The sequence below is a fragment of the Triticum aestivum genome, chromosome 7D (assembly GCF_018294505.1).
Source record: "Triticum aestivum cultivar Chinese Spring chromosome 7D, IWGSC CS RefSeq v2.1, whole genome shotgun sequence".
NCBI classification, from domain to species: Eukaryota; Viridiplantae; Streptophyta; class Magnoliopsida; order Poales; family Poaceae; genus Triticum; species Triticum aestivum.
In genome coordinates, this window is record NC_057814.1 from 42,132,412 (window position 1) to 42,142,253 (window position 9,842).

The window sequence follows — 9,842 nt, forward strand, 5'->3', positions numbered from 1 at the left end:
ATGTCGACCAACAGAAGTAGGGGCTGGACCCCATACATCAGAAAAAATAAGCTGCAAGGGCTTGGTTGACACACTAGTGGATACAGGATATGGCAATTGATGACTTTTTGCTCGCTAGCATGAATAACAAACAGTCTCTAAATTTCTCTCACCAACAACTGGGAGTTTATTTCTACTAAGGATTTGATGAACAGTAGCAAACGATGGATGACCTAAGCGACTGTGCCACCTTTCAGCGGAAAGCTTGATGGCACCATAAACTCTTTTATTGTATGAGCAATACTTAGGAAGAAATGAATAGAGTCCTTCCACACAGACACCCCTATGGAGAATTTCCTTCATGACCTGATCCTTGATCAAAAAGAAGAATGGGTGAAATTCTAAAAAGACATTGTTATCAAGGGCAATGCGATGAACAGATAAGAGAGTTTTGGAAGCATTAGGCACATGCAAGATATCTTTTATTTCAAGGTTTTTGTATGGGGTTTTGATATATGATTGACCAATATGACTTATCTCCATACGTGCACCGTTTGCTGCAGTGTAGACTTGATCACTGCCACGATACTTCTCATGCATTGTTAGCTTCTCCAATTCACCCGTGATATGATTTGTTGCACCGGTATCCATATACCAGTTGGTATCGACACCGTATGACGTATCAGTTGCAGCAGCGATTTTTTTCTTTTCAGACGTATCATCGGCATAACGCCAATCACAGTCCTTAGCAATATGATAAGTTTTTTTTTTGCAGATTTGACATTTACCCTCGTAGCCTTCGTAGCCTTGGAAGTTTCGGCCCCTATTGCCGTTGGAGGGGGGGGGGGCGCCGATCGTTGTTGTTGCTGGGATTCCCCTGGTGATAGTAGCCTCCTTCACCACCACCATGATATGAACCGCCACCGCCGCCGTAGTTGTTCTGGTGGTAGCCTCCAGCGCCACCGTTCGGGTAGCCGCTGCTGCCGCCGCCACCATAGCCACCTCCACCGTAGCCGCCAGAGCCGCCACTTCCGGATCCGCCACCGTTAGGGTGGCCACCGCCGCCATAGCCAGGGCCACCACGAGGACCGCCACCGTTGCCCTTCTGGTTTGGGTTGCCGCGATAGCCGCCCTTGTTGCCTCCTTGTCGCCCGCCGCCGCGGGAGATGGAGTTTGCAGAAGATTTGAAGCCGCCGGCTCCGTTTCCATGGAACATCTCGAGCCTCTGGTCGAAGTTGGCCACAAGAGAGAAGAGGGCGTCGACGGTGGTAGGCTCCGTGCGCACATCCAGCACGGAGACAATCGGTTGATACTCCATATCGAGTCCAGCCACGATGAAGGAGATGAGTTCTCCCTCCCCGAGCGGTCTGCCCGCCGCCGCGAGCTCGTCGGAGAGAGACCTCATGTACCTGAAGTAGGCCGAAGCCGACTGGGATCCCTTCTGTGCATTCGTGAGAGAGGCTCGAATGTTGTTGACGCGAGATAGGGACACAGCAGCAAACATGTTCGCCAGTGCGTCCCAGATTGCATGTGATGTCTCAAGGGAGGCGACTTGGATGAGAACTTCTTTGGATAGGTTTCGGAGAAGATAGGCAACTATTTGATGATCTTGAATAAGCCATGGGGAGTAGGCAGGATTTGGGACAACCTGATCCTTCCCATCGGCGCTCTTGGTTGTGATGGTTTTGGAGGGTTCTTGGATAGTTTGATCGAGATAGCCAAAAAGGCCAGCGCCCATGATCTGTGATCTGGCCTGGGCGCGCCATAGGACATAGTTGGTACGGGAAAGTGGTTCGGAGGTGGTGTTGTTCAGGCCGGAGAAGATGGCCGAGCTAGAGGAGGACATGGTTCCTGGGATGATCGGTGGAAGGTAGGATCTGTCGATGGAGGGTGGGTGGAGGCGAGCTAGGGATAGGTTTCTGTCGATGGAGGGTAGATGGGAATGAGCTAGACGAGGTGGAAGAGTCCTGCTCTGATTACCATGTTGAATAATGGTTTAAGCATCTCAATCACCGTAACATGGTGACCCGCATGTATTTGTATTGATATGACTTGGAGTACAAGGGATCCAGTGGTTACAATCTAACCATACGGGAGAGATATACAAGGGAAGGAGATAGAGATAGAATACAGAGATAAGTTGTCTAACTAACTACCTCCTAACAATATCCTTGTATGATGCGCTGACAACAATATTGGTTAACACTCCGCACCTCGCCGCGCCTAGCATATGGCATATACACCAATTTGGACCACATTTTCTCTTAAAACAAGGCATAATCACCCAAGCTCGTCACCTCCTACCACTTGTGAGTGTACAATCTATCTATCTATCTATCTATCTATCTACCTATCTCTACCAATACTAATTACAGACTCCCAAGAAATTAGCACGTTAATTAGAAATTAGGAGCCGTTTATCTTAGGTGGGACCGAATTATTACGGTGTAGATCTTTCGCTAACTCCCTTAATAAGAAATTACATTAAACTCCCTTAATAAGAAATTACATTAAAAAAAGTGTGAGCCGTCTCTCTATACCTCTCTCCCAATCTCACGACCTCTCTCTATACCTCTCTCCCAATCTCACGACTCTCTCCTTCTAGGTCAAAACTAGGTTATGCATCTTTTAGCCATAGCCTCTTTGTCTCCTGGCCGCCATCGCTGCATCACCTGATTCCGTCCGCCGCCTCGACCTTCTGCCTCCGCAAACGCCTCCTCGGTGAAACCTAGCTGCAGGTCCGGCCGTCGCCTCGACCTTCTGCCTCCGCAAACGCCTCCTCGGTGAAGCCTAGCTGCAGCTCCATCCTCTGGTGCGGAGATCCGCCGGTCATTGGGATCGTCTTCGTGGTTCCTCCGACCTGCAGCGCGCCCCTCCGTGTGGTGTCCATGTCTCCTGAGTCACCCCTCGCTGGTACTGGCGTCCAGGAGACTGGTCAATCTGGTAATCGTCGCTGACCGGCTGGTCGGCGCTGCCACGATCCCTAACCTTGATGATGCCTGATGCATGTTCTTATCGCTGCACTTTGTAGGATCTGCAGCGTGGTTGAGTCTACAAGAGAAGGGCTGCTCACGCAGTTGGAGTATTGGTGTGGGTGCAGAGGCATAAAAAGGATCGTGATGTAAAACGATTGCAAGAGAAGGGGCAAACCTAGCTGGCCGATAGATACTAGCCTGATACTTTTTATTGGGACATTATATATTTGTTTCTCGGCTGATTCTCGGACTGGATCAAAAGGAATTTTGTTTTTCGCACAAACACAATAATTGTTGAGGTAGAATTTGTGTTGGCGCAGGTCCCAATGATGCGTCGCTTTGACGAGAGTTGTTTCCTCCATGAAGATGTACGGACGTGCAGGCTTCAACTAATGGCTTTTCCGGCGATACAAAGTACCCGTACTAAAGCACATTGATTGATTATTGGAGAATGTACGTAAGAAGGATGGCTATAGCCTAAGCAACCTGCTGGATCGGTCAAACTTAAGGACGTTGATTGAATCCTGGAGAACGCACGCAAGGAGCCTGTCTATAGCCTAAGCTAGCTATGGGATCGATCAGCCGGAACAACGGAACGCACAGCGCCGGCGGTGATGGTCCAAGTGTGGTCCGGATATGGCCACTAATCGTGGTTAATTCCAACAAGTTATTTGGCCCCCTCCTGATGGTTAACAAGTACCATTGTAAGTATTTAAACTCATCTTTCCACCATAGTGCATATACTGCCATCTTTACTATATAAATTGCATGTTTTGAAATAACCATGCGTTCCTGCATACCATATAACTTGAGAAACTCAAACGATTGCAGGTTGGTGCTACCAATTTTTGGAGCAACTCAAACGATTTATTCAAATATCCAGTCTGACTTCATAATCTCTTGATGTCTTGGTAGTTCAGTTAATTATGTGCAGCGTTTTTTTCCTCGCTGAAATTTCTAGAAACTGGTCGGTAACCAGCGTTTCTGTTACCCACCAAGATGTCGTTCTCAGCCAATTTTTTTAATAATTTGAATTCGAATTACGCAAACGATCATATAGGTGCCCTACGTTAACTGGAACACAAGGCAAAGCTCATCACAGCGGAAACAACTACCATATCCTTTCCTGATGGTTGCAGGATTGAGATCTCCTTCAGGTACTTCTATTTTTTGGTGTCTTACTCTTGCTCTGCCGGTGCCAAAATGGAAAAAGGGCGGCTGAGAGAATGAATTCCACGACCTCAGCAGGACGTGCATCGTGACCAAACCACTGGAACAAGCGCAAGTTCGTGTGCATTCTAGATAAATTGCTGTATATTTTGGGACAAGAAAATTTCAAATCAAAATTCGTTTGAACAATTTCGGACAGAAAAACCCTGAAATTTCCGAGATTTTCGGAAACCGAGTCTTCCAGCCTCTACCGAGAGAAAAACGGGATCGAGACAAAAAACTTGGTTATGTGTTCTCAAATGTGGTAATTATCACGGCTGATCAGCACCAATCTGCCATCAACTCGCTAATATTTCTTCTTTATTTGCTATTTCAGGGAGCCTTTATATTTATATTTTTTGCGACTGCATGATTCCTATTTCCCCCTTTTTCCAACATTTGTATTCTGCTGCTGCCTAAGTCATCCACATGTTGGAGTGGGATTATTCGGCGCATATATATGGGGTTACATTATACGGATGAGAAAAAAGGTAAGCTTTCAAGGGTCATCAACAACAGTCCCATGCGTACTAATAAACAAGTGTTTAACCGTGTGAGATATTCTTAATAAGTATTACTTATGCTTTGTCTATTTTTGTGGGCTTGCTCTCAGTCCTACTGGTGAAAAGATGGTAATACTTCAAGGGTCATCAACAAAAATTGTAATTTGTATTACTAGAACTTTGTGAATGTGCAAGATATTCTTAGAAGTACTATTTATTCTTTCTCTATTTTCTTAGGCTTACTCCTAGGCCCTCATCTATGTTCTTTACCGGACAATTTTGGTAATGACAAGTTACAAAAAGTTAAATGATCTGAAAACACACATACTGTAGTATAAATACGAATTTGTGTAGTGAGTTTGAGGTCTTTTTTCTTATCTCAGACAATGTTCAAATTAGTTCTTAGAAATATTCTCTCTAAATTGCTATTTTTTATTTCGCATGTAGGCTTGCATGCATAAGGCATAAAAGTCTGGGGCACTGCGATTTCTGGAGCAACCAAGGGGGTTGTTTATTTGTTCAATTTTCAGTTGGACCTCACCTTCTCTCTTGGTTTCTTGAGAGTTAGTCATGTGTTCTCTCATGTTTAGTCATCATTACGACTGATCGGCATCATGCTGCCCTCATACTTGCTAATGATTTGGACGCCGATAACTGCCACACGTGTGGTATATTAGGCATCCGCCCACACATCGTGTGTGGTGTGAGCACGAGGCAGCCCACACAGGCTGTGTGTGAGCGTCCATTAGAATTTCCCACACGTGTGGGCGCGGCTATTTCGTGCCACACGTCCAACAAGTACTACTCATCTCCACCTCGCGCATGTGGCACGAAGCAAGAATGCCCACACGTCCTGGCGCAGCTACGTTAGGTACCCGCGGGATGACGATTTAGTTGCCATCCGGGATGGTAGATGTAGTTATTCGGGATGGCAAGTGTAGTTGTAAAAGCATGGCAACTCTATCTGTTTTGGTTAACTATAGTAGCCATGTCTAATTTATGGTAGTTGCCGCGTGTAATCAAACCGTAGTTGCCGTGTGTGATTAACTACTTGCCACATATGGTCAAACAGTAGTTGCCATGTGTGTTTACCTAGTTGTCACGTGTGGTCCAACCATAGTTGCCATGTATGGTTAATCACAGTTGCCATGTGTGTTTATCTGGTTGCCACGTACGCGCAACTGCAGTTGCCGTCTAGCAAAGAATCACAGTTGCCATGTGTGTGTACCAAGTTGCCACGTTCGCGTAACTGCAGTTGCCATCCACAACGTAGGAGTTGTCGTGTGGCGAAAAGCAGTTCGCCCACACGCGCATGGACTAGGTGGTGGCTGTGTGGGCAGAAACTAGTTCGCCCACACACGCAGCTGGCAAACAGCGTGATGCGGGGCGTGTGGGCAAACTCTCCAATGCCCACACACCAGCCCCGTCCTACGTGGCACACCAAATCCACCTTTTTGTGTCAAGATTCGTGCAAACTGCATTGGACGATGATCCAGGCGTGTGGGCGAGTTGGAGAAGTGCCACACGTGTGGGCGTTAGTGTTTCCGAATGATTTTGTTCTTCTTTTTTATTGTAGGAGCGTTTAAGTTTCCAAAGTTTACCCCTCCAAATAATCATCTTATAGGTGGTCCATCTTATTACATGATTTTCATTTTTATAGGGCGCACATTTTACCTATGATTGCAGATTACTTAAGTCACCATTGTTCTGGAATTAGGGTATTTGACACTAATAGGGATACATCATGTCGGTTATAAGAATGGTAATCATTCCAGTGTCAGAAATGCAATATATTCTTTAGAACTAAAAGTATCACATATTCTTATCTATTTTGTAGGAATTCTCTCATATCATTGTCCAACAACAGGGAGTTTTTCTTTGCTCACCATGGTTTTTTCTTTGTTCTTCACTAAGGAGAGTTTTGCTCATGAGTAAGTTGGCGAAAAGTATATCCTCTGAAACCACATATCCAACTTAGTTCAGCTTAAAGATGCTAAATTACATATTTACGTTACGCCTCAATATGACATTGCAGGTTATGAGCTACCAAGGATTTCTTTCTCCTATGCCTTCTTTTTATCAAAAGTTATTTAAGTTCTCAGCGAAGTATAATTACCAGTGTTTCAGATGAAGAGTGTTCTTTTATTAAGTTTAATTTTTCTATGGGTATACTCCTTTGAGTAATTGTCCTATTTGAACGCACATGTTGTACGTATTCTGTCATTTGAATGTACATCTCTCCAAAGGAGAACTGGAAACTTTGTTTCAATGTTTGTGCACAAGGAAATTTCGTGCATAGTGCATGTTGTTTTTCCTTGCCTAACCACAAATTATTTTTTCCTTGACCAATAACCAAGAAAAACTATATCGAGTTTCTACTACGTAACAAAAGAATGTTAGAAATGTGTTCCCAAACATAGATTACTCTATTAAATGTTCCTACACGTGCTTACAGAAGTGTGTGCATAATAATAATGCTAGCCCGTGCAGTTGCACGGGTTGACGACTAGTGTTGTTAATTCGTCAAGAATCTCAAGCACGTTGAAGAAAGGATCACGACTACCTCCCCTGTGAATTTTCACCACCATTGCCAATTTGTTGTGCAGATCAATGATGTAGTTGGGGAAACAAACTGGGATGCTACTATTTTGGATATGCAACAAGCGTAGTTCGTCGGTGATCACCGGCCCTCCATCTTTGTTCGCACCTATTTCGAACCGGACCAGATACTCAGAGTTGGCAAGGCCATAGAGGTGTCCGTTGCAGAATATGATGTCGATAACTAGATGTTTATAAAATTGGTTTGTCCTCCACATGCTGTCCGGACAACCAATCCTGTAGAGTGCGATGTCGTGTCGCGGGGTGATGACGGCAATGATGCAGCCACTTGAGGTTGGAGATTCCGAAAAGATAACCTTCCGAATTGAGTTGTCCTTGCTTGAGAAGTCTGTGCTCGGGTCCTTAGCCGGGAGCGATACCTCAACACCGGAACACAGGTTCACGATCGCAACCTGCATGCTGTCCCCTAGCGCTGCGATCCAGGCCCATCGTGAGCTCCCACGAACTTCTTGCTGATGAGCGCTTCGTTCACGAGAGGGATCTGTAGGACACCATTGTCGTCAGGGCAGTATACACGCTTTTTCTTGTAGTCATTGCCGGGGAAGACCAGCCAGGGTAAGGCGGTTTTTGCCGCCTGCCTCTCTGCGATGGCAGTGGCTCACCACGACCTGCATACAGAGGTGAAGCGGACGCGATGGAGCAGCAGGGTGACCTTGATACAGATCAGGTCAAGAAGATTATCAGGGTGATTAGACAACTACACCGACGTGGATGGCGTGCTCAAAAGCACTGCATTCAAATGTTTGTCATACACGAGAAATTACTACCCACATGCATCTACTTATATAGATATGCATGTACGTTCCAACAAGTAGCACAGTTTGTATTTCAGTATTTATTCAAAAGCATTGCATACTTATTTACAAATTACAAACTACTTATTTTTAAATTACACACTACTTATTTATAAATCAAAACGTATTCTAATACATAGATCTACTTATTCCAACATTTACGATAAATACATCATTCAAATATGCAATAAGAACTCTAATTAATTAGCCCTAGCTAGCCAGTTCAAATGTAAGGACTAACTATGAAAAAGCTTGATGTATGAACTAATTATGAAAAGAACTACTAATTATGAACCAACAGAAACATACTAGCTATAGTGTCGGATGTATATGATATATAACGGGATGTATATATGTGAGCTAATTACCTACATTTATATATATGAACTAATTAACTAGATGTATCCAACATATACATACTATTCATCCATACATCCATACATACATTTCATCATACACACACAAACACACTACACAAACTCTACATATTTCTTCCAACATAAACATACTAGTGTTCATCCATATATACATCCATACATATGAAAGAGACTCGGCCGGGACATCGGAGGCTCGACACAGTAATAGGGACGAGGCGTGCGGTAAGCACGAGACAGAGAGATGGGCCAGGGCTCTAATGGTCGGAAATGTGGTGAGACAACTATGAATTTGACTCAGGATGATAACAAGGAAGAGTGAAATTCCTTCAAGTTTTGGAGAAGCGGTCAAGAAAGAGCGTATGTTGAGTTCAGATAACTCTTATGTGTGGCACCTAATAAGTGAGTGTTCAATTTCACGCGGATCTATGTTCAGTGTGTGTTGGCGTTGAACGGATACTCCAAAAGTTGGGAGCAAAAACTAGAGTAAAGAGGAACTCGATCAATTTAGCTCTAGTGTGAATGTGATCAAGAAAAGAATGGACTACAGTTGCAGGTGGAGTCACATGGAGTTTGGGAGTAGCAGCGATGCTCATGGGATAAACTTAGTCCAATTTACATAAAAGTTTGACGCATGAACTAATGCAAGATGGAGGAGAATATTCACCAAGGTGGAGTTTGTTTTGGATTGTTTCGTACATATTATACACGGTAGGTCACAGTTGGACTCTAAGATCATCTACCGCCGGACGCCTTAAACACGCCTCAAACACCCGGGCGGACCGCCCGGTCACAGAAATTCGACCCAAATGGGTACCTCAAACGGGCTGCAAATGCCCGGGTTAACCGGAACCCCTCATATCCAGTCCAAATATGGGGCAGATAGGGGGGAGCCTGGGCGCATTCTCCACGTCGGACCCGAACTACCCTGGCCCACCCGACCCCACATATATTCCTCCCCATCTACTCGTCGGACTAAACCCTAGCCACTTCACTCCACCTCCTCTCCGCCACCCAAGGTCATCTCCGGCGATCTCCGGCCGTCTCGGGCATGGCGGGCAGCGGATCTGACTCCGACCAGTCCAGATCCACCGACTGGGGTGTCATACCATGCGGGTTGGAGGAGGCAATGGCCGTACGCATTGCACTCTGCTGCTCCCGGGAGGATAACGCCCAGCCGATGGCTGGATCTATCCGGCACGGCTCCATAGCGTTGGCTCAACAGGCACTCGAATTCTGTGTGGCGGGATCATCGCGTTCCAGACAGCCCTCAAATCTCTCCATCCCCATCACGAGTCCGGCAGAGTAGAAGTCCCACTGGTACAGGTGTGCCTGCCGTGGGAAGAAGAGGATAAGGGGCACCGAGGCCCAACTCGCTGCCAACATGGT

General features: G+C 45.5%; 1 long non-coding RNA gene across 1 annotated transcript; it reads left to right on the forward strand.

Annotated features, from left to right (window-relative positions):
• Positions 1-2,534: 2,534 nt before the first annotated feature.
• On the forward strand, positions 2,535-6,898 carry LOC123167876 (uncharacterized). The gene is made up of 3 exons (XR_006484121.1): positions 2,535-2,922; positions 3,011-4,654; positions 6,504-6,898. It is a non-coding gene; the product is annotated as an uncharacterized lncRNA (long non-coding RNA).
• The last annotated feature ends 2,944 nt before the right edge of the window (positions 6,899-9,842 follow it).